Source organism: Mustela erminea, chromosome 2 (genome assembly GCF_009829155.1).
Source record: "Mustela erminea isolate mMusErm1 chromosome 2, mMusErm1.Pri, whole genome shotgun sequence".
Taxonomy (NCBI): Eukaryota; Metazoa; Chordata; class Mammalia; order Carnivora; family Mustelidae; genus Mustela; species Mustela erminea.
Window position 1 is genome coordinate 38,105,613 of NC_045615.1, and position 26,192 is coordinate 38,131,804.

A 26,192-nucleotide genomic window follows, 5' to 3' on the forward strand; every position below is an offset into this window, starting at 1 on the left:
GGAAAAGTATAGGAAAATTATCACGCAGGGAATGTTGCGTGATAGCCTCTCCAAAGTCTAATTCACTCCTAACGAAAGCTGTATTAATTCTTTCAGACCAATGCAATGCTGCAAATCAAGATTCAACAGTGTGTGGCTCTCAGCCCTACTCAAGAGATGCTCTTTTCTGGCGTCAACCATCAGGACTCAGGGAGAGAAGGGAAAGAAAGATAACATGCAGGACTATAATCATGAAGAGTATGTGGTGGAGGTAAGAAAGAATATAGAACCTAGAGGAGTTGGTTAGAATGTTCTTGAAGTTGCTTGAGGTGTCACAGAGTGGCATGAATGGCATTGAATTCTTGTCCACAATTAATTTGTACTTTTCTAACTTGCAAAAATTAATGTGTTTCCAAATATGTTTAATAGTGTCTGAGAGCATTCATAGATAAAAATACAAATGCTAAAAAAAAAACGCACTTACACTTTTCAAAAATCAACAAATATTTATTAGGTATCTGTTATATTCTGGTGATTTAAAAACATGCATACGAAAAATGCAGGTGTCTAGACGGCGGCTGCCATGTTTGAACTTAATTTGTACTGTGAGGGAAGTAACAGATTAGCGGAATGAATGAAGCATTGCTGGGAGAGCAGTTAATTCCTCTGTAGTGCCTAGGTAAAGTTTTCTTCAGAAAAAATACCTCTATTTGAAATGATTTGAAATGGTCTTTGAAGACTGAATCAAGTTATGCAAAATAGCGAAGGAGCTACAGCAGTTAAGAATAGTCTATTGGTGTTGAAATACTGTTTTTCTTTTTACCCACAGAATCTGCAAGGTAATATCATCAGGGACACCTATTCAAATCCTTTAACTATTTAATTCAATGAATATCCTGTTTTATTGTCTTTTAAATGTTTCTTCATAATAGTCGAAATGTTTTCAGGCAGTTTCTTAAAGTTTGCTCATGATCAGGTCCTATAAAAAACAGAATCTACCATGACATCATCAGAAAATGTGTCCACTGTTGCTATCACATTATTACATTCACTTTGCACTGCTTGCAGGAAATGGATGCACTCTACATTTTGGTTGTCAATAGTGAAAATAAATCTCTAAAATATGCTGTTATATCAAGTAAGTCCCAGTCAAGTTTGTGATCTCTCCAGTCGAATGTTCTGCCCCGAAATCCTTGAATGTCTTGACATTGCAGCAGGCCAGTAAGGACTTTCTGTGCAAAACACTGGAATGGGGCTGTTGGTAGATAATGCCAGTATCTATAAAAAGTGGAGGAAAAAGTTACAATGTAGTGACCTATGCAAAACATGCTTGGTCATTTTAATAATACCAGGAAGAAACTAATTATTTTTCTTGAAATTTCATGGCTATCTTGGGTGGTAAGGGCTCTCTTTTATAGCCTAAGTAGCTTTGGTTTCCAGTGCAAAAGCTTGTATATGTGAATCAAACCATATTTTTAGAACCATTTTAGTACTATTTTCTGTATCATATGCTACCCTCAAATAGTGATGGTGCAAAGTTCAGTCACTGAAAATTACACATGTTCACGGAGCATGAATAAGGAGTATTACCACAATATACATTTCCATTTTATATATTCATATCTATCTCTATATTATCTACCTGTTTCTCCATCAAAGATATATGATGCGCTTTTAATTTCTGTATTTATTCATATTGTGCACTTCTAGATCAAAGTAGATTATTATTACTTAGAGCAATAATTGCATCAGTTCCCCTGGCACCAGTTCTTGCCCTTTCTCTAGCAATGTGAGGAGGACCCCATGGGCAGACCAGTGTGTGCAAAGGGATTTTTTGGTCATTACAGGAAGGGACCCTCAAAACTGGGAGCCTAGGCACTTATACAGGGGAAGTACAGTTTCTGAAGAGACAAAGAGAAACCCCATCTCCCTAATGTAAATAAATTCCATTTGGGAAGAAAAGAAAAGGTCTCTGGGTTCTTGCCTATGGAAATCTAAATAATTGTCTCCAGAGGGAAGATAAACATTTTAGAGTTTTTACTCCAGGATTTTAAAAGTGTCTAAATGAAAATTTGGCTTTTTTTTTTTTCCAGAGAATCATTAAGCTAGATATTTAGACATTTCCCTCACTTACAAGTAGCCTCAAAAGTCGCCCACCTAAGGAGAATAATGTCTAGTTTCCTTTCATAATGAGTATCTCTAGTGACAACGTGAGGAAAGACTTCACACTTCTGTAGGTGTAAATGGTTTCCCTGCTGGCGATTCCCATTTGTCTGGTTCCACTGAGGTCACCTATTTGCTACTAATCCCTAGCATGGATGCTTCAAATTGTGCAGGTTTGGACCTACTGAGTCTATCCTCTGCACCCTGGCTTAATGTAGTCTGTCCATGGCCTGGGGCATTGGCCCCTTAAATACCTCAGTGGGAGGCTGAAGCCTACCCAGTCTAGAGCCCTCCCAGCTCCTCTCAAAGCTCTCACTTCTTCTTCTTCTTCTATTTTTTTTTTTAAAGATTTTATTTATTTATCTGACAGATCACAAGTAGGCAGAGAGGCAGGCAGAGAGGGAGGGAGAAGCAGGCTCCCTGCTGAGCAGAGAGCCTGATGCGGGGCTTGATCCCAGGACCTTCAGATCATGACTTGAGCTGAAGGCAGAGGCTTTAACCCACTGAGACACCCAGGCGCCCCATTCGCTTCTTTTTTTGAGGCGTATTCCTCTGTTGATGGATTTGTGGTCTTCTGTTCACAAGAGTTTCTTGCCTGTCTACCAGCCATTGGGCTTCTCATTAGTTAATCAATACATCAAAGACTAAAAGAAGAAAATGTTCTCACTTAAAATACAGAAGCAGTTAAGAGGCATGTTTTATGTGCAGGAGCTTGTGGTCAAACAGCTGTACAAATGAGCAGAAATGTAATGGAGACCACTGTTCATCACTGTTGCGAAGAATGTCTCCAGAGGAAAACGGTAAGTAGTTTTTACCTGGGATTTTGAAATATTAAAAATGCTTTTCTCTTTGTGCCTCATCCTTTCCATATCCCATTTTGTTTCTCTCTTTTTAACATAGGTGGTGAAGGAGAAGAAACAAACTGATAAACAAATACTATGAATATAGCTGCTCTTGATTTCTTTCCTGCTCTTCCTCTAAAACAAAACTTTTTTGAAAATACTCTTCTCCAAGTTCCTAAACCTATCATCAGTGAAACTACAGGTATCCTCAACTTTTTGAAAGTTCATGTTTCCCTATGTCACTTTTATAAAAGACCTAGATGTCAAACCTGTTTTTGGCAACCAAAAGAAATCCAGGGAAATTTTAACTTTTACAAAAACGAAAAAAAAAAAAAAAAAGGAAAAACAGCATTTCATGTGGATTTTGCTCCAGCTTATAGAGGCAACATGTGCCTGGAGGAGCAAGGGCCCCCCCCCCAACCCCCACCAAGCTCCTTGCTTAGGAACGACACGCAGCCTCTCAGCATCAAGCTGCCAGAGCTCTGAATCGTGTCTGTGAACATCCGTGCTTTATCTCAATTTTATTTTGTCCATTTGTTAGTAAGATGTGTTCTAAGGTATCTGAAAAGCCTAAGAATGGTAGTTTTTTGGGTCTGGGAGTGCTCAAACATTTTTCCTATAAATTGATGGTGATTTCTTCTTCACTTTATGCCATTTTAATTTTTGGAAGTTTTCATTGGAACGTTCTACTTTCACATAGTAGGAAAGACCTGCATTTTATTTTATTTTTAAATTTAATTATTTAAAAGTTTTTATTTATTTATTAGAAAAAGAGAGACAGCACTGCAGAGTAAGCACAAGTTGGGCAGAAGGGCAGAGGGAGAGGGAGAAGTAAGCTCCCCCCTGCTCACCATGGCGTGCCATCCCAGAATGCCAGGATCATGACCTGAGTCAAGGCAGGTGTTTAATCCACTGAGCCACCCAGACGCCCAGAGAGACCTGTGTTTTAATATGCTGTTAACACTGAGGAGGTTTGCCTGATAGGATGATTGAGTAGCAGCTGCAAAGCAGTTTGGGTAGTTTTAGTTTTAACTAATATCATTTGAGAGAATATAATGAGATGGCAGAAAACTGAGATGGCAGATAAAATTTGACTATTTCTTTTTTTTTTTAAATTTTTTTTTTAATAATTTTTTATTTTTTATAAGCATATATTTTTATCCCCAGGGGTACAGGTCTGTGAATCACCAGGTTTACACACTTCACAGCACTCACCAAAGCACATACCCTCCCCAGTGTCCATAATCCCACCCCCTTCTCCCAACCCCCCTCCCCCCAGCAACCCTCAGTTTGTTTTGTGAGATTAAGAGTCACTTATGGTTTGTCTCCCTCCCAATCCCATCTTGTTTCATTAATTCTTCTCCTACCCACTTAAGCCCCCATGTTGCATCACCACTTCCTCATATCAGGGAGATCATATGATAGTTGTCTTTCTCTGCTTGACTTATTTCGCTAAGCATGATACGCTCTAGTTCCATCCACATTGTCGCAAATGGCAAGATTTCATTTCTTTTGATGGCTGCATAGTATTCCATTGTGTATATATACCACATCTTCTTGATCCATTCATCTGTTGATGGACATCTAGGTTCTTTCCATAGTTTGGCTATTGTGGACATTGATGCTATAAACATTCGGGTGCACGTGCCCCTTTGGATCACTATGTTTGTATCTTTAGGGTAAATACCCAATAGTGCAATTGCTGGGTCATAGGGCAGTTCTATTTTCAACATTTTGATGAACCTCCATGCTGTTTTCCAGAGTGGTTGCACCAGCTTGCATTCCCACCAACAGTGTAGGAGGGTTCCCCTTTCTCCACATCCTCGCCAGCATCTGTCATTTCCTGACTTGTTAATTTTAGCCATTCTGACTGGTGTGAGGTGATATCTCATTGTGGTTTTGATTTGTATTTCCCTGATGCTAAGTGATATGGAGCACTTTTTCATGTGTCTGTTGGTCATCTGGATGTCTTCTTTGCAGAAATGTCTGTTCATGTCCTCTGCCCATTTCTTGATTGGATTATTTGTTCTTTGGGTGTTGAGTTTGCTAAGTTCTTTATAGATTCTGGACACTAGTCCTTTATCTGATATGTTGTTTGCAAATATCTTCTCCCATTCTGTCAGTTGTCTTTTGATTTTGTTAACTGTTTCCTTTGCTCTGCAAAAGCTTTTGATCTTGATGAAATCCCAATAGTTCATTTTTGCCCTTGCTTCCCTTGCCTTTGGTGTTGTTCCTAGGAAGATGTTGCTGCAGCTGAGGTCGAAGAGGTTGCTGCCTGTGTTCTCCTCAAGGATTTTGATGGATTCCTTTCGCATATTGAGGTCCTTCATCCATTTTGAGTCTATTTTTGTGTGTGGTGTAAGGAAATGGTCCAATTTCATTTTTCTGCATGTGGCTGTCCAATTTTCCCAGCACCATTTATTGAAGAGGCTGTCTTTTTTCCATTGGACATTCTTTCTTGCTTTGTCGAAGATTAGTTGACTGTAGAGTTGAGGGTCTATTTCTGGGCTCTCTATTCTGTTCCATTGATCTATGTGTCTGTTTTTGTGCCAGTACCATGCTGTCTTGATGATGACAGCTTTGTAATAGACTTGAAGTCCGGAATTGTGATGCCACCAACGTTGGCTTTCTTTTTCAATATCCCTTTGGCTATTCGAGGTCTTTTCTGGTTCCATATAAATTTTAGAATTATTTGTTCCATTTCTTTGAAAAAGATGGATGGTACTTTGATAGGAATTGCATTAAATGTGTAGATTGCTTTAGGTAGCATAGACATTTTCACAATATTTAGTCTTCCAATCCAGGAGCATGGAACATTTTTCCATTTCTTTGTGTCTTCCTCAATTTCTTTCATGAGTACTTTATAGTTTTCTGAGTATAGATTCTGTGCCTCTTTGGTTAGGTTTATTCCTAGGTATCTTATGGTTTGGGGTGCAATTGTAAATGGGATTGACTCCTTAATTTCTCTTTCTTCTGTCTTGTTGTTGTTGTAGAGAAATGCAACTGATTTCTGTGCATTGATTTAATATCCTGACACTTTACTGAATTCCTGTATAAGTTCTGGCAGTTTTGGAGTGGAGTCTTTTGGGTTTTCCACATATAGTATCATATCATCTGCGAAGAGTGATAATTTGACTTCTTCTTTGCCAATTTGGATGCCTTTAATTTCCTTTTGTTGTTTGATTGCTGAGGCTAGGACCTCTAGTACTATGTTGAATAGCAGTGGTGATAATGGACATCCCTGCCGTGTTCCTGACCTTAGCGGAAAAGCTTTCAGTTTTTCTCCATTGCGAATGATATTTGCGGTGGGTTTTTCATAGATGGCTTTGATGATATTGAGGTATGTGCCCTCTATCCCTACACTTTGAAGAGTTTTGATCAGGAAGGGATGCTGTACTTTGTCAAATGCTTTTTCAGCATCTATTGAGAGTATCATATGGTTCTTGTTCTTTCTTTTATTGATGTGTTGTATCACATTGACTGATTTGCGGATGTTGAACCAACCTTGCAGCCCTGGGATAAATCCTACTTGGTCGTGGTGAATAATCCTTTTAATGTACTGTTGAATCCTATTGGCTAGTATTTTGTTGAGTATTTTTGCATCTGTGTTCATCAAGGATATTGGTCTATAGCTCTCTTTTTTGATGGGATCCTTGTCTGGTTTTGGGATCAAGGTGATGCTGGCCTCATAAAACGAGTTTGGAAGTTTTCCTTCCATTTCTATTTTTTGGAACAGTTTCAGGAGAATAGGAGTTAGTTCTTCTTTAAATGTTTGGTAGAATTCCCCCAGGAAGCCGTCTGGCCCTGGGCTTTTGTTTGTTTGGAGATTTTTAATGACTGTTTCAATCTCCTGACTGGTTATGGGTCTGTTCAGGCTTTCTATTTCTTCCTGGTTCAGTTGTGGTAGTTTATATGTTTCTAGGAATGCATCCATTTCTTCCAGATTGTCAAATTTATTGGCATAGAGTTGCTCATAGTATGTTCTTATAATAGTTTGTATTTCTTTGGTGTTAGTTGTGATCTCTCCTCTTTCATTCATGATTTTATTTATTTGGGTCCTTTCTCTTTTCTTTTTGATACGTCGGGCCAGGGGTTTATCAATTTTATTAATTTTTTCAAAGAACCAGCTCCTAGTTTCGTTGATTTGTTCTATTGTTTTTTTGGTTTCTATTTCATTGATTTCTGCTCTGATCTTTATGATTTCTCTTCTCCTGCTGGGCTTAGGGTTTCTTTCTTGTTCTTTCTCCAGCTCCTTTAGGTGACTTTATTTCTTTTATGTAGAGTATGTTTATAAATAAAGATAAACTCATGATGAGGAAAAATTTTTTAAAAACCCTAGCATTTATCAAATACTTACTAAATACCAGGTGGTATGAGGTAGGTATTATACTTAATGCTCGACCATGAACTGAGGATTGCACAAAAAACAATAAAGGGAGAGAAAGAAGACCATCTCTTGAGAGTTTATCTACAAAATCAGAAAAAGTGCCCTAAAAAGAAAGAAGAGCACTAGGCCTAGAAGACTCCTTTATAAAAAAAAAACTGAAGGTTAATATGCCTTTCTTTCTTTCTTTTTTTTTTTTTAAAGTTTTTATTTTATTTGACAGAGAACACAAGTAGGCAGAGAAGCAGGCAGAGAGAGAGAGAGGAGGAGGCAGGCTCCCTGCTGAGCAGAGAGCCGGATGTGGGCCTCAGTCCCAGGACCCTGGGATCATGTCCTGAGGGGAAGGCAGAGGCTTTAACCCACTGAGCCACCCAGGTGCCCCTCATATGCCTTTCTTCATGTACTGTATCAATCAAAAGGTAAACTGATTAGTAATGGAGATTTAGGGGCGTGTCTTTGGTTCAGGTGAGGATCCCAGGGTCCTGGGATCCAGATGCGTTGCATTCTCTGCTGAGTAGGGAGCCTGCTTCTCCCTCTCTTGATTGTGCACACACACGCTCTCTGTCAAATAAATAAAAACTTTGAAAAGCAAAAAAAGTGATGGAGACTTGGAGGAAAAACAAAAAGTGGAGGCCAATTTTGAGAACGCCCATCTAGGAATGAATCAGGAGCCCTCTGGACTGGAATAGTATGACAACATGACAAATACAGCTATAGGGGAGAAAAGATGTTTCCTAGACCCTCTTGGGTTCTATGTGTAAGCCTCTCATTAAACTGACAATTGACAGACTAGTAGTAGAAAAGCATACCCATTTTATTTGATGTTAATATTTGTACAGGTACACAGAGCTTTCATAGCTAAGAAATGAGGACTCAAAGAAGCAGATGGGTCTGAGAGCTTATATACCATTTTAACAAAGAGGAATATCTTGGGGAGATGTGGCAAGACAAAGAGAAAAGGTGTGTGCACTAGGGTGGTACTGTGGGAAAGTGCCTGGCAGGAATAAGGGAAGACTAAAGGAAGGTAAGGGTTACTTTAATAGGCTTGTTTGTATAGATGTTAATCTTGGTGTTAACTCCTCCTCTCCGGTGATGAGAATTGATAAGAATATTCTCTTTTGGGAGAGGAAATACTTTCCACAGGAAATTTATGTCCCACTTTTTAGGTAGAAAGGAGAGATCAGAGAGCCTTTTTTGCATCTGCTTTTCTTCAATTGCCTTAGGCTCAAAATAATATACCCAAGTGGCATTTTGGGGGTGGTATGTCGATCATAGACATACAGTGGAGAAAGATATGCCAGCTATGTTGTATGCCTAAATCAAACAACCAACCCACTTTCCTCATTCTGATTCCTCATTCAGCAAGAGCCTTTCTGTTCAGTTGGCTTTCCATGTAGCGTACTTCCAGGGATGGAATGCACCAGAGGGTTCACGTGGCAGAGGCTCTCATTAAAACTAAAGTACAGGGGCACCTGGGTGGCTCAGTGGGTTAAGCCGCTGCCTTCGGCTCAGGTCATGATCTCAGGGTGCTGGGATCATGTCCCGCATCAGGCTCTCTGCTCAGCAGGGAGCCTGCTTCCTCCTCTCTCTCTCTGCCTGTCTCTCTGCCTACTTGTGATCTCTCTCTGTCAAATAAATAAATAAAATCTTTAAAAAAACAAACAAACAAACAAAAAAAAAAACTAAAGTACAACAAGGTATACTTGTCTCTTCTGTGTAGGTAGGTTGACTCAGAATTGCTGAGGCCAGTCTGTCTAAGGTCCTGACGACTTTTAGTTTCTGTGCTTTCAGGACTGAAATCCAGACTCGAACTGTAATAGAATCGCTGAGACCAATGCCATTTGTGGACACCTACAAGGTGGGGCAACTCGCTAGCATTGACCTAATGACACCCTCTTTCTACTATTTCATTCATTCTTTGAACTTCTGTAGGAACGATATTCTCCATTTTACAAATGAAGAAGAAACTGAAACTTAAAAGCTATAGTATGATACGATTTACCCAGGTGATAAGTGGTAGGACTGGGATTTAACCCAGGTGTATAAAGTGTCAGAGCCTATTCTTATCAGTCATTATATCATGTACCCTTATAAGCAGTCCTGAGGTATCTAGAAGCAATAAGCAACTAAATCACTACAAATTATTATTCCATGTTCAACTTTGTCATACATGATTGTTGACCTTTCATATAGTATAAGGAAAGCTCAGTTGCTATGTATTATGAAACAAATAAAAGTAAATATCCATCAGAGACATAAAAATACTAAATAATATAAACACATGTGCATGATTTCATGTCTACTTCTGTTTTACATATGCAGCAAAGATACTCAGAATAACTATTAATTTGACTACTACTTACATTTATATTTTCTAGGATAATGATGAAAGCAAAGCCTGTCTCTTAAGTACACTTGATTAGAACAGTATAGAACATAATAGTATAGAACAGTATAGAACATAAAAATGAGCACTTAATGTTACAGTACATTAGTTTACACGATAATTCTTCCCTTTGCTTTACTTCCCTTGTTCCTCCAAATAACCATGTGCCAGACAGGGCTGATTTTTATTAAAATTTTTATTTTATATTATGAAAACAACTCTAAGTTGTGAAATAAAAGGTTTATCTCTTGTTAGAGGCATTTCAGGCAATAGCATACTTGGTTTCATTAAGTATAATACATACTATGTTCCCCTGGTGATTTTATACCCACAGGCAATATAAGGGAGTGGATGGATTAAAAGCAAGGATTTCGGAGCTAGACTAGCTGGGCTTGAACCCTGGCTCTGACACGTATTAGCTCTATGTTCCTAGGCCTGCTGACCTCTTTGTGACTCAGCTGTTTAACCTGTAAAATGGAGGAAAAATTGATAGTAGCTATATTATAGGCTTATTGTGGGGATATGTGTTATTATATAAAAGCATTTGGCACACAGACTGGTACATGGGAAATATGCAAGGGTAACATGACCACTTGAATTGAAAAACCCAAGGCACATGCACCCTCATGTTTACAGCAGCATTATCAACAATGGAAATTGTGGAAAGAGCCCAAATGTCCATTGACTGATGGATGGATAAAGAAAAGGTGAGATTACACACACACACACACACACACACACACACACACATTTATTTATTTATTTCTCAGCCATCAGAAAGAATGAAATCTTGCCATCTGCAACAACATGGGTGGAAACAGAAGTATAGTGCTAAGTGAAATAATGTAGTTGGAAAGCCAAATACCATACCACTTCACTCACAAGTGGAATTTAAAAAGCAAAACTGATGAACATAGGGGAAGGGAAGGAAAAATAAAATAGGATAGAAACAGGAAGGGAGACAGACCATAACAGTCTTAACTATAGAGAATAAACTGAGAGCTCCTGGAGGGGAGGGTGTTGGGAGCCTTGGGCTAAATGGGTGATGGGCATTAAGGAGAGCACTTGATGGGGTGAGCATTGGGTGTTGTGTGTGGGTGACGAATCACTGGATTCTACTCTTGAAACCCATGCTGCACTCTATATCAACCAACTTGAATTTAAATAATTAAAAAAGAAAACCCTGCAGAAATGTATTGAGCATATATACTGAGCTTGCCTCACACTATGCACTTTCCCCATTGATCTTGCTTTTGTCCCTCATGCTTATGGATTTAGTAGGTCAAGTATGAACCCTAGGCTGACCCATTCCCTGAGATGAGTAAGTTGTTTAGACCTGTGATGTCAAATATGATCATCATCAGCCCCATATGGCTATTAAAATTAAAATTTACATTAATTGAAATAAAATAAAATTGAAAAATTCTGTTTCTTAGTTACACTAACCACATTTCAAAGGCTCTATATTCACATGTGGCTAGTGGTTACCATACTGGATGATGCAGATACAGAACATTCCTAACTTTGCAGGAAGTTCTATTGCATAGCACTGAGGGAGAGTTTGGTAGTGTGCTATCTTTCTCGTAGCTAATATAAATAGCTTCTAACTTACAAATGAGGTATATTCTGAAAGTTCATTTACAAGTTGGTGGGGACTTTGAATAAAACTCCCTGTGGGCAAATTACATTAATATTACAGAAACAGAAATCATATGAAGAGACAAATGGCTAAAAATCACAAGACAATGTTCAAGCGTATTTGAAATGGAAATGCAACAATGAGCTTAGTTTTGATTATCTGACTGGAAAGATTAAAATAAGGGTCAGGTACAATGCTGGTCAGTGTGCAGTAAGGCAAATGCACATAGGTATATTTTTGGTAGAACTTCTCTTTAAAACGATTTGGCAATACATATTAAAAGTCTTAAAATTGTTTATACTCTTTGGCCCTGTAATTTGCCTTCCAACATTTTAATATAAGAAAATAGAGATGCTTATATGATTCAGTACAAAGGTGCTCGTAACAGCATTAACTGTAGTAATAAATGGAAACAACCAATTGGGAGAGGGTTAGCTCAGTTATGACTTTGACATGTTGGAACACTGTATGTTAATTAAAATGTTTTTGTGGCATATTTGACAATATAGGAAATATTCTTGTAGAAATAAATGAGAAAATGATATTTAATACTGTATAGTATGATCTAATAATTAATATATCTTTGGGAAGCACTTGAAAATTAACTAACATATTAACAGTAGTTAATCTAAGTTTTATGGGATGGTGTGGGAATTTTTATACTCTCTATTTTCGAGTTGTCTACAGTGTACATGTGTTCCTTCTTTTAGAAAAAAAAATGCAAGAGTACCTCAAAACTATTTAGGGTGAATTATTGGTAGTGAATCTAATAGTACTATAAATATAACAATCAAATTACAACAGTCAATAATAACTGGACACATCATCTGTACTTTGTTCTGTGTAAGATGCTTAGGTTAAAAATCAGAACTGAGCAATGAATAAAATTAATGGAGCATGAATAATTAATCTGATAAGGGTTTTCAAATGAGATGCAGACACATCCTCCTAGGTTATGCTGTGGAAACAAATGCACCCCAAATCATAGTTACTTACAACAAAGATTTATTTCTGTTTATGCTACATGTCCCTTTTAGGCTGGCTGTAGCTGTGATCCATGTCCTCTTCCCTTGAGGACTAAGGCTGAAGAAGGAGTCCCCATATGGAACATTGCTGATCTTCCTGGCATAGGGAAAAAAAGAGAAGGTGGAAGCACTAACGGCCTTGAAGCTTCTGCTCTGACAAGAGCTTCACTCCAATTACATTTCATTGGCCAATGCAGGTCACATGGTTAAACTACTTGTCAGTGGAGTAGGAAGTATAATATTTCTACAGGAGGCACCAGAAGTGGAAGTTATTGGATACTTTGATATTATCACATTCAGCCAGACTCACTTAGATGTGGGAACTTAAATTCTATAGATAAGGCTCAGGAAGCTGTACTTTTAATAGTGCTCTTTAAAATTTTGATGGGTCCAGTGAGGGGACCCCATGTGTGGGAATAAATAAATTAGAATATACAAAAATTATTTATTACAATCAATGGAAATCATGGGATGAAAGTAGAGTTATTGTAAGTCCTGACTTGCTAAGGCTTATGAGTTGGCCCAATATACTTATCAAAAACTCCCTCTCTATACTCCAAAGTATCCCACTTTATGTGATACAACAATATGGCCATCCAAAGAATAGGCCATTCTTTCCTGAAATAGGGAAGACATATATATAGCTTCTCCATCTTCCTTTCACATTTGCCTAGCTCAGTATATTCAATGTTTCCCTAGACCAAGCATATAAACAATATCTCTTTGGGTCCAATGGGTGGTATTTCAGAGAAACTCTAGCTATGATATCCCTTACAATTTACTGACACATGATTCCTAGGAGTCTTCAGAAATAGCTTATATATCCTCAAAAAAACAGTTCTCTTTGTCCTTTTAATATTATGGTCAATTGTATTACTGAGAAAATAATTTGCTGGATTTCCCTACTGAACCACTTTCTACCCTGCTACTCTACCAGACACTCAGCTGTCTCTGCTGAGTGAATATACTTTTTACCCTGTTGATACCAGGTTTGGCCAGGACACTGGCATTGACCAGGGAAAAGTGAATGTGAGTCGAAGTAATGGTGACACTTCAGAAATTTTAGGCCCCATCATGTGGTTCTGCTTTCTCCCTTTTCTCTCTTCCAGGAGAATGGAAGGCTCCAGATGGAAGCTGCTTCTTCAGCCTTGGTCCTAGAATGAAGACAGTGTGTTGTCTCCAGAGCTTAAAGCAAGACAGGGACCCTGCTGTGGGAGCCACTGTGGTTCTGGGATTGTTTGTGGAGATGCAGCATGACTTAATCTAATCTGCATGATACAGTTCTTGGAGCTTCCCACTTTCTTTTCTGTTCCGGCTCTCTCTCAGGGTCAGTTTCTGATGCCAGGAAGCCACATATGCTTCTGAAGAGCCATTGATATGTTGGATTAGCGGATGCTGCAACATTGGACATAGTGATCACAATACCAAAATGTTTGCCTCGTATCTTCTGGGCCCGAGGTACTTCTGTTATAAAAGCTGAGCTGTAGTGGATACATGCTATTTTTGTTTGATATGCCTCTTCTCTCCAGGTCTTTTTCTCTCTTCATTCATGTTCTATTAGGGGTGCCACTCACAGATTCCTTCCTCCTTACTTGGGAATAAACAGTCCACCCATTCATAATAGTCCATGCCCCCAGTCTAGTGAATGCTCCAAGGGTAAGCATGTGCCTGGCGTTCTCTTTTGGGACTCTCCATTTTCTAGCTGACATGGAAGGCGTTTTTCTTAAGAGAGGTTAGAGCAAGAATGGCAGGTAGCTGGAGCTGCTTGTGGAGTCTCCCTACCATGTAGAGATAGCCTATATAAGAATAAGGAAAGCAGAAGCAAGCAAGGATATGTGGGGCTGAATGAGAGTCCTGGAAAACGTAGGGGAGCAGAGGGACACAAGAACAAGATGGGACGAGGGACAGAGACTGAGAACCCTCCCATTCTCAAGTCATGCTTGAATACCATTACACTTACTCTCTCCTAATTTATCTAAATGGATAAATTTCTATTTATCTCAAGCTGGTTTATGTTGTTGTTTTTTTTCCTCTTGAAATAAAAAGACTTAACACATGAGCTGTGCTAGATGAAGCCAAGCAGAAGTTATCTTGTGGCTTCTGCTAAAATACTTTATTAGAAAGACCAAGAAGTAAGAGTGAGGGTAGCCACAGAAAAAGTTGGAAATGCCTCTGTTGGGGCCTCCCCTTTGCTGCAGAAGAGCAAGGAAAAGTGCAGAGGTGTCCTCTCTACTCTGTCAGATCTAGACTCTTAGCCCAGAGAAGCAGGCTGCTGAACAACGTTGGAGGAATAGAGATTAATAACCAGATGAACAGCTATGAGCTACATGCTTTCTCTTTTGAGCCATGCCCAGCTGTTGCCGGGGGCATCTTCTTCCTCTGAACAGGAAGCAACAGAAGGTGAAAGGAGTTAACTCACTGGGACAGGAACACAGTAGACCTGAAAAATTCCGAAAGGAATTGCTGAAATTAAAGCTATCATTTTCTAGGTCCAGCCCCTTCCCCACAATATTCTTGAGCAAACTGCTTATCTAAATATAACAGCCTCATTAAAACCATGATATTTAGAAAGGTCTAACACGTGGCCTTTCCTTGGATAGTACAAAACAGCAGAAAAGAAGTGTGGGAAGTAAATGACAAATGAAAAATACAGATAAGTAAAATGATTTCTCCAGTATGCAAGAGAATTAGACAATTCTTGGTTTCTAAATGTCATTTCCCAGTAAAAGGAACTAATCTTGTTGAAGAAAGGACTGATAATGGTTTGGGTGGGAGAAGTACAGGGTGAATTAATGTACCAGAAAGCTAAGAAGTACACAAAGACTGATGGAGGGGGCACTGAGGAACCCTCCTTGCTGGCTGAACCGAACTATTAAAAACAATGACGCTTGCAATAGATTTTGACCCATTGAACAACAACAACTAGTTTCCAAGCCCATAGAAAAAGAGAGAAAGGAGGGAGAAGATAAAGTTTATTTTCACAGATGAATACTGGGTAGAAAATGTACAATTCATGATAAAATTACAAAATCACCTTTTTGCAGTCAATGATATAATTTATTCAGGCAGGGATCATCACTGGGTGCTATAGCCAATGTGTGAAAGGTCGGTGGGGAACAGGGTATTAACAAACTCTCAGAGTATTTTTTTAACAATGTGTAAGTCTGATAGGAAACACTTTAATCAAATTATCAAACTCAGCACCTCTCTTGATATGATATAATGGGAAGTCTATCACATTAACTATTGTAGTCTGACAAAAATATCTAAACTATAGCTATTCACAAGGAAATGATCAGACAAATCAAGATTATAGACTATTTTATAAGACAACAGGCTGAGATTCTTTAATAAAAAAGTCAATATCATTAAAGATAAAAAGAGCTAGAACAGGGAATTGGTATAAATAAAAAGGCAGTAAAGGAACATGATAACTAAATTCAGTGTGTAAGTCTTGAATGGATCTGGATCAAAAAAGTGATAAGAAGCTATAAGGGACATTATTTTAACAATCAGCGTAATTTAAACATAGACTAAGTGTCAGATAGCTATTTCTGTGCGACAAGTTCAAATTCAGTGGCTTAAATAATTACTGTTTCTCAGGGCTCTGTGGATGGCTTGGGAGGTTCTTCTGTTGATATTGTTAGCACTCGCTCATACATCCGGAGGGAACTACTGGATGGCTGGGATCCTCTCTTCACAGGCTCTCTTACTTTTGAAGAGGGCCAGACCAGTGTCCTCAGTGGCACCAGCAGCCTTCCATGAGGACAGGCCCTGGTCAGCATATGCTTATCTAGTCTCTGCTTGCAATGGGCTCTTTTGTTAATGTCTCAGAGGTTCACAGTGCCCATCAATGGAACAATCAACCACAGACGTCATAGTAGGGTTTGGATCAATATTAAGCTTTTTGGCTGTGTCAATAATATTGTGATCATGAAGCACAGTTTTCTAGTCTTCAGTAATAAAGGCTGAAGTTGTTAAAATAATATGACATGATTTGTTACATGATTGGTGGAATCTACCTTTCGGAACTCTGGGGAGGGAGGGCAGGAGAGAGGGAAGAGAGAGCCACAGAGAGAGAGCGCACAAGTTAAGGGAGCAAAATGTTCACAATTATTAAAGTTGGATGAAGGGGATACAGGTATTTCTATTAGTATTCTTTCAAATCTTCAAACCTGAGTTTGTCGCACAAATTTTCAGTATGTTTGGTATTTTGCAAAATAAGACTGGGTTGAGTTCAAAAGAACCACAGTAAGCTTGTGAAGAGCACACGACTTGCTCCTCTCAGGTTCTTGATTCAGGAGCCCTGGGATCTGCCTGTGTGACAAGAACAGAGCTGACTCTGTTAGTTGCTGGTTCACACTTTTAGAGACAGTACACCACACCAAAAAGTGAAGAGGGACCCACACGCTTTGTAATTACAGAGGGTCAGAAAATACAGATTAAACAGAAAAAGAAGGGGAAAGGGAAGTTACAAAAAATGAAAAAAATAACATAAAATAAGATGGAAGAAAGGAAACCAGTCAGGATTTGTGGGGATAAAATGATAAAGTATAAACTCTCTGGTCAGGTAAAAAGACTCATATTGGGTCAAAAAGCAAAGCTCATTTATATTCTGTTCACAAGCGACTCATCTAAAGGTAGGTCAAAAAGTGCATTCAAAAGACACAGTGAAACTTTATAAAGATAAATTTTACCTTCTGTGATGAAGACCTAACTGGAATAAATTTTTCTGAACTAAATGGTATAACATCAGAATTCAAGAAGCAAACCTGTAAGAAACAGAAAAGGAAATGAGTAGGAAAACAATCCTTTTAGGAAACATTCATGGACAGATTAGATTTTAAAAATAATTATTTGGTTTAAAGGGTGTGAAAAAGACAACAAATGGGCCAGAATTTAAATGCTTGAGAACAGCAATGAATTTTATTAACTAGAAAGAATATGGATTATATTAATTTTATGAAGAATAAAAATTACAAAAATAAAAATTTAAAACCTTTAGCCACTTGGAAATTCTAAGGATTTATTTATTTATTTGAGGGAAAGAGAGAGAGAGAGAGGGGACAATCAGGCGGTGGCGGGTGAGAGAATCTCAAGCAGACTCCCCACTGAGTGCAGAGCCGGGCACAGGGCTCCATCTCACCTGAGACCATGACCTGAACTGCAATCATGAGTTGGCGCTTAATGGACTGAGCCACCCAGGTGCCCCAACCATCTGGAAATTTTAAAATGTGATCTTAATTATTCTTGTGAAGAACATAATATTTTAACTGATTGTACAGGATGTCTAGAAAATGAAGATAAAAATTAGATATATCATAATTTAGGTGACTTGTCTAAAGCTATATTCAGAGAAAAATAAATAGATGTAAATACTTATACTTTACTACAGCAGAAAGAATAAAATATTGAATTAAAAACTTATCTCAGGGGCGCCTGGGTGGCTCAGTGGATTAAGCCTCTGCCTTTGGCTTGGGTCATGATCTCAGGATCCTGGGATTGAGCACGCATTGGCTCTCTGCTCAGCGGGGAGCCTGCTTCCCTCTCTCTCTCTGCCTGCCTCTCTGCCTACTTGTGATTTCAGTCTGTCAAATAAATAAATAAAACCTTAAAAAAAAAAAACCAACTCAGATTAAAAATAGAGGATTAAAATGATTACAACAGAAATATAAAACACAAATCATAGAATGAATAAATAAAAGCAGTAACTGTTTTTCTTCCCCAAACTGGCATTTTAAACCAATAATAATAAAATATAAAACCATGCAGTAGCACAACCAAAACACTAAAAAATTTGAAAGCTGTAAATCACCCTGGAATTAAATTTACAGATTTAGATGGTATCCAATCAAAATACTAATAGACGGGGGCCCATGGGTGGCTCGGTTGGTTAAGTGACCAACTCTTGGGTTTGGCTCAGGTGGTGATCTCAAGGTTGTGAGACCAAGCCCCATGCCAGGCTTCATGCTGGGCATAGAGCCTATTAAGATTCTCTTCCTCTCTGCTCCTTCCCTCCTCTAAAAAAAACTCCAAAACCACAAACAAACAAACAAAAGATGTATTTTTGCTGCTATTTGTTTGCTTATTAGACTTATTCTAAATTTAGCTTGAAATGTAAACATATAAGAATAACCAGAAATAACCTGAAAGGGAAGAGGAGTCACAGTGAATAAGTTAACCAGTTTTAAGATGTGCTATTAAGACACAGTAAGTACAACTCTTTGTCCTAGCACAAAAAATGATTACATGATCTAGAGATTGACTCAAGTACCTATAGGAACTTAGCATACATTAAAAACATTTCAGAACATTGAAGAAAAGCAGAATTATTCAACAAATGGTGCTGGGAAAACTTAAGGGGTTTTTGGAAAAATTACCTAGGTAAATCTTCACCCCTTGCTCTAATATTAACTCCATATGAACTAACACTTTAAATATAAGACATGTAAATAACAGTGTTAGGAAAAAATTACAGTGATTGATAAAAATTATTTTGAGAGTGTTACCATAATCTGTTAAAAGGGAACACTTGATATGTTTTACCTTGTAAGAATTAAACATATGGGTGGTAATCAACAACAAAAGCAAAATGAAAAATAAGCTAAGAAAAGTATTTATCAAAAAGTACACTACAAGCAAAGAGTTTAATTCCCTTAAAATACAAAAGGATCCTATGAATTATCATTTTACGTCCCCAAACTTCCTAGAAATAGTTGTCAAGAGATAGGAACAAGAAGAAATTTCCAGAGAAATGCAATACAAGGAGTTAGTAATACATAGAAAGAAATGATCAATTCTGCTCACAAACCAATACACACCTAGACACACTTAGATGTTTAGATGCCATATTTAATCAAATCATATTGGTAAATAATTGAGAAACTGATAAAAATCACTTTGAGTACCCAGAGAAATCTGTTAGCAGGGTTAAAATACAATTACAACTTTTGCAGAGTATTACGGTGATAACTATCAAAATTTAAAATGTGTATCTATTTTATGATATCATAATTCTACTAGGAATATGACTTATAAACATATACACAGAAATGCACAAAATATACATGCAAGTATATTAATAACAGCATTTTGTTTTTTAGTAACAGATGTAAGAAATAATCTTTAAGACCGAGTGTGTGCCTGTGTGTTTGTGTGTGTGTGTGTGTGTGTGTGTGTGTGTGTGTGTGAAAGATAGAAACTGAGAGATTGGGAAAGAATGATAGAATGAATCAAGATGCTATTTAATTTTGTTTTATACTTTTGTTTTTTTCATTGTTTTAAAATAAACTCTTTTTATTGGTAAACCAATTTAAACAAAACCTATGTCTGTTTCAGTGAGAATGTAGATGGGCATCGTAAGTTATGATAAAAAAAAAAAAACACAAGTTCTTGTTCTTTAAAGAAATTTCTTTTAGTGTAGTTTAAACTCCAGCTAATGTGAATAACAATTTATGTTGATGTGCTTTTCTCCCTCTTTCTCTTCCTTTCTCTTTCTCTCTCTCTCTTCCACAACTGAACTGCCTAAGGAAGGGCCATAAGAAAACCCTGTTGGATTCTGTGAGACATTTCTGAAAAGTTCGCCTGACTGAATAGTTAAGTCAAACAGCTGGGGCTATAGAACCTAGTAAAACCACACAAAAGCTGAAGGAAATTACGTTGTCTTCCTTTGATTTATAATTTTGAAACATCTTTTCAGGAGGAGAAATCAGTTCCACAAAGCATTGAAGTTCAGAAATAATTAGGCATTTTGAATTTTTGCAACAGCCACAGAAAAGAGACCCGCATTTACATAAAATGGCGCAGCACGTAGAGAAAGCCTGGTTTCTGCAGAAAATCCCTCCTACAAGAAAACATTTAATTCCAAGTTGCCTTCCGATTGGCTCCCCCAGACCCCACATAAAATGCACAAAAAATCTTTTGGAATATGTTGTGAGATTTAGATTTTTACACATTTTCTTACCACTTATTTGAGAAATCTGTAACACTCCCATATTAAAATTGACAGCTCTATTACCAGGACAAAACATATATGTGATTTTGAATTTCAGACCTGAGGTCCTCAATAAGAAGCATCACAATTAAGATGATACCAGTGAAGAGACAGGATTTGAAATGACTTTTGTTGTGTAAATGAAGAGAAATGAAGAAGGTTCTGGAAAATATCTCAGCTTATGATTTGAGTATTTTAGACACGTCCAACTTTCCTATCTCCATGGAATTTGGTCCTCGGTAATTTTCCACTAAGCATTTCAGAGCTGAAACAAACAGGACTGTTTGGTACCCGACTTCACCTCAGACGTTTACCTTACTTAGTAAAACATCATTTTGTACCCAGGAAATAGGAACTGAGGGCACCCCTTCCCCAAGCCACTCCACCCGGTGGTGGTAAGAAGCTGTAAGAATCCTTATTCAGAATCCATCCAATTACAGCAAATGATTACTTAATAGCCTATTGGGAAAACATTTCCGCCTCTGGGTTGCAAAAAGGTCTTCAAAAATAGCAGGGCAAATAGTCCCAGGTCTTTGTGACCTAAAATGTCTAATGAAGCTGAAGAAGAGTTATTAGAGCATCATAGAGAAACCTGAAGCTATTCAGCCTAATGATGTAGTAATGATGTCTCTCTGTCATTAGGTCAGAGAATAATGTGACTGCTAGCTCAGTATTTATTCAACCACATTCACCACTGCGGGTAGCACTGGCTTTGAGAATTTTCCTATGCCCTGAATGTTCTCAGGCAACACACTCTCCTGTTTACATAACTCTAAAAATGGATTTATTTTGTGATGTGTTCCACTGCTAGGAAATTAAATGATAAAGACTAAAGTCAAAAAGTAATAAAAACCCAAGACGGAAAATCAGATGTCGTATTGACAATTCAACTGAATGTATGGTGTGAGATAGAAAGTAGGGTTTCTCAGTTCAGATTTTAAAAAATCCATAAATGACAAAATATAGGCATTTCAGAGGAGAGATGCAGGGGGGAAAAAAGAGAAAGGAAGTCCAAACTTTGTTTTAAAACATAAAGACTGTCACAATTAAACCTACACTGTCCTCTGGTGGTCAAAATTGAAAATATATTTTTACAGAGAAATTGAATGATTATTTAATACACATTAATAACTAAAGGTGAGGCAACCAGATGCTTCACTTTGAGTGAATATTTCATTAACCAACTCACTTGACTACAACATTTCTCCTAATTATTAAAGTTGTATGGCTTCTCTTCGGAGAGGTCATAATTATTCTAAACTTTCCCCTGTAATGCAGAGGCTATAAGTAGTAAGTTGTATTAGATTACACAGCCTATATACTTGGAATTTAGGTATTCATGTATATTACAATTTATGTAGAAATAATAGGAAAGAATGTTTTTCTAGATTTCTTAGGCTACTTCATTTTAGGGAAGTAGGCTGTGACTTATTTTATCATGAACATTAAAATGAAAATTTTAGGAACACAGATACATACATGATTGTCAAAGAATATCAGGATATAGAATCTCACCCAGCAACCAAACCTAGTGCTTTCTGGCTACAGTATACAAACCTTGGACATATCTTAGAGTATGGTTCCTTAAGTAAAATAGATAAATAGATGAATTATTTGGAATATTAATTTTTCTATCTAGAGAAAATTAAAGCTTGCATTTTCTTGACTCTTTAGTTTTAACATCATCTTGTATAATTTCATACGAGAGCCAACAAAATTTTTTACTGCTGTATTCCTTGAGCCTCAAAACCCCCCTATCCCTAAAATGTATAAATAATTTTATTTGGTTCCTCTTTTTATTCTAATCATAAGACATGTTTTTAACTAAGGAAGATAGGACAGAATCTATGTTTTACTTTTTTTTTTTCTTTTTTTTTTTTTTTTAAGATTTTATTTATTTATTCGACAGAGAGAGATCACAAGTAGGCAGAGAGGCAGGCAGAGAGAGAGAGAGGAGGAAGCAGGCTCCCCGCTGAGCAGAGAGCCCGATGCGGGACTCGATCCCAGGACCCTGAGATCATGACCTGAGCCGAAGGCAGCGGCTTAACCCACTGAGCCACCCAGGCGCCCTATGTTTTACTTTTGTTCTTTCAGATAATTAGAGGATTTAAAATTTCCTGTTAACTTTGTATATTTTATCTACTGTATTAACTGGATGTGAGCTTATTAAAAAAGTCACACAGTGAAATTATAAATGGTCTTGAACTTTAGTATCTCAAATTTTCTCTTTCTCAAATAAACGTCTTTCTTTTTTTTCTTTTTTTGGGGGGGTTCTTTTTTATAAATTTAATTTAATTTTTTCCAGTGTTCCAAGATTCATTGTTTATGCACCACACCCAGTGCTCCATGCAATACGTGCCCTCCTTAGTACCCACCACCAGGCTCACCCAACATCTTTCAATATAAAGCCTAAATATGTGATAGAAGATAATTTTAGCACCAAACAAGGCCTTTGGGATTTGGCTTATTTTAATTCATTCAATAAATATTCATGGCGTACCTTTAAAAAAAAAATATGGTGTTGGCTACCTAATTCAGTGAGGGAGAACTACAAATATAAATCAGAAACCTATCTTGAGATTAAGATGCCTGGAGCTTTGCGAAGAGACACAGAGGATGGAAGGAAAGTGAGACTGTAAAGAGAAAGAAGGTGAAGACATGCACTTGTATCACAGAAATGACAAGGAGTGTGCTTAAGCTGAAATAAAACTCCTTGAGGAGATGGGCAGATGGTAAACTAGAAGGAGGAGCATTTTTTTTTTTCTTAATGTGGAAGGCATGCAAATCCAGAAGAAAACATTAGTATTTTAATAGATCAAAGGATTGTGGCACAAAATGTCAATTCATGGAAGAGAAAACTTTGACAGAAAAATGTTAAAACAAGTAATAAAAGGAAGGCAAATTAAGTAAATGACAGGCTATTTTTAGTCTACTGGATATTAACTTTAAAAAATGTTTTTAATTTTTTAATAGGGAGAATTTCAAACATACACAAATGTGCAAAATGGTAACATAACACCACCCCAAGTACCCATCAACCACTTTCTGTGACTTTCAGTGAACATCCAGCTTTGTTATTAAAAGACCAACCCACTTAACCCCACCCCTGTAGCCTTTTGTAACAAATCCCAGACCTCATTTGCTTTGACTCAGAAGTAATTCTGTTTGAATTTCTAAGAAAGGACACTTTTAAAAAAAGTAACCAAAATACCATTATTCAAAATACCATACTTCAAGGTAATATAGACAGTTTTCAAATTTTCAATTGCTTTATTCTTGAAATAAGGATTGAAATAAGGTCCACATACTGCTTTTGATTCACATGTCTATGAAGTTGTTTTAAATCTATAGATCCCTTTTCTCTTTTCTCTCTCTGAATGTCCACCTCCACACACATGCATACATATAAACAGCTGAATATATATTATATAGATGTACAGAAATACGTATGTACACACGCATGTGTATTTGTTGAAGGAATCAAGTCATCATCTGTCCCGTACAGTTTCCCACACTTGGTATTTTGCTGCTTTGATTCCTGTGGTGTCTTTAACATCTTCCTTCTTTCCCTATTTTGTGTATATTGGTAATTACAGTTAGGGTTGAGACTCTGTTAGGTGGTTTGGGAGAGGGTTTAAGAAAGTGGAGTTTTGCTCTGGATTGGATGTTGTCAGGAAGTGGATAATTCCATGACTGGGTGTCTTTATAAATCATGTCTAGGAGGGGGGAAGACTAGAGAGAGGCCAAAGCTGTCTGTTGGTAAAGCAGCCAGTCACTCATTTCAACCAGAAGGGGTATTTTTTGGCTCGAACAATATTTATGTTTTGTCTGTGTTGCGACATGATTGTGAGTTTTTCTCTTGATCCATTTGGTTACAGAGAGGCCTTGTCTGATGTTGTTCTGTGAATTTGTTTTCGTTCAACAGAAACCCAAGACCTGAGAGTACTGGACTCAGTTCTTGGCTATCAGGGCCGTTTTTCTCAGCGTTCACTCACCTCCACCCAGCAGCTTGTCTCCTCAGTATGTGTCTAAAGGAAATGCCTGCATATATCCATAGAAAGTCTAGTGCAGGAATGTTCGTAGTCTATGAACAGAAGAATCGATAAGCAAATTGTGGCATATTCATAAAATGTGATGGATTACTACTCACTGACAAAGACAAACAACAAAATATCTAAGCCTCAAAAACATTATGCAGGGAGAAAATAACCAAACACTGAGAAACATTTTATGGTTTCACTATATATATTATATGGACAAGCAAAATTTATAGTGTGGAAGAACAGCTATTGCACAGAATGATGTGCGTGGGGAGGGGTAGAAGGCCTAGGCCTGGGGAATTGACCACAAAGTGTCATGAGGGAAATTTCTTGGGTGATAGAGCAAGACTTTATAACTTGATTTGTGTCGTGGCAGGTCACATGTTTAACTTTGTAAAAATTGATCAGGATGAGCATTTATTGTATATAAATTGTGCCTCAATAAAGTAAATGTCACATTCAATTACAATTTTTCTATTTGTTGGACTATTATTGTCTCTTCAACTCTTGTTATCCATGTTCTATTAACAAGCAAACTTCATAAACTGCCTCACTGAAAATAATCCTCAAAGTTCCCCCAAAACCTCTTTGTCTTACTATATCATATTTTGAACCAAATATAGACATTGTTGTTGAAAATAGTCTTAACAGATTTTTAACCTCAAAATTTATGGAATTTTATATATAATAAAACATTTTAGGTATTTTAAAAACTTATCATGAATGAATTGACCACCAAACTCATAATGTGTCCAGTCAAGTAAATGACAACTTACTTTACTTTGTCTTTCAAGCAAAATATGTCATGTTTCAATGGAGAAATACATTATGTATGTGGAGAAGCTATATTGTTTCCTTTTTCCGGCTGTGTGTAGTTTTTTAAAAAGTTCTCACCTTATTTTTTATTAGGTTCCTTACTTTCCTGATTGCAACACCTTTGCTTAATTTGACTTCAATATAAGCAAGTGAAATTCTAATTACTGTCAGATCAGGTATAACCCAGAGGAGAACTTCCCAAGAATTCCACATTCTTCTGTGTGTTTATAATAAACATGTTTTTATAGTCTCAGACGCATTATAAAACAATCTTCACAGAATAGAAATACCAAGCAGTGTACTTAAGAGTTTAAACTCAAATTCTTTTTATGGTTAAAGAGCTAATTACCACAAAATGCATTACTATACTGGTGATAGTTAACTGTATGTGTCAACTTGACTGGGCCGCAGGGTGTCCAGGATTTGGTTAAATATTATTGTTGGTGTGTGTATGAGTGTGTTTCTGGAAGAGATTAACATTTGAATTGGTATACCAAGTAGAACAGATTGCCCTTCCCATGAAAGGCCTCATCCAATTCATTAAAGTCTGTATAAGAGTGAATTCACTGCCAGCCCGAATGTCTTTAAGCTGGAATGTGGGTTTTCTCCTGCCTTTGGAGGACCTAGACTCAGAGTTGAATTTAGAGCATTGGCTACCCTGGTTCTTAGGCCTTCAAATGGAGACAGCAGTTTCCACCATCAATGCTTCTCTTTCTCAGGTGTTTGACTTGGACTGTAACTATAGCTCTCCCAGGTCTCCAGACTGCCAACTGCAGATCTTAAGAATTCTCAACGTCCATAATCATGTGAGTCAAGTATATAAAGATTACAGTAGCATCACGGTAAACAAGTGATAAGTAGGTGACAACACACATATTAAAATCCTCTGGTCAATTTTATTTTTCACTTTCCTCAGGATGCTTAA

General features: G+C 37.4%; 1 protein-coding gene across 4 annotated transcripts in view; it reads right to left on the bottom strand.

Moving 5' to 3' along the window:
- Positions 1-465: 465 nt before the first annotated feature.
- The window catches only part of TMEM144 (transmembrane protein 144), an 84,619-nt gene continuing 58,892 nt past the window's right edge, over positions 466-26,192 (bottom strand). The window contains exons 14-19 of one of the 4 annotated variants that reach the window (XR_004283184.1): positions 24,407-24,495; positions 17,565-17,708; positions 17,116-17,190; positions 12,390-12,515; positions 10,087-10,221; positions 466-1,257 (exon numbers count right to left, since the gene is read on the bottom strand). The gene's annotated coding sequence lies outside the window, so the exon portion shown is untranslated. The remainder of the gene's footprint in view (positions 1,258-10,086; positions 10,222-12,389; positions 12,516-17,115; positions 17,191-17,564; positions 17,709-24,406; positions 24,496-26,192) is intronic. The other 3 variants (XR_004283182.1, XR_004283183.1, XR_004283185.1) reach the window with 3 other exon arrangements.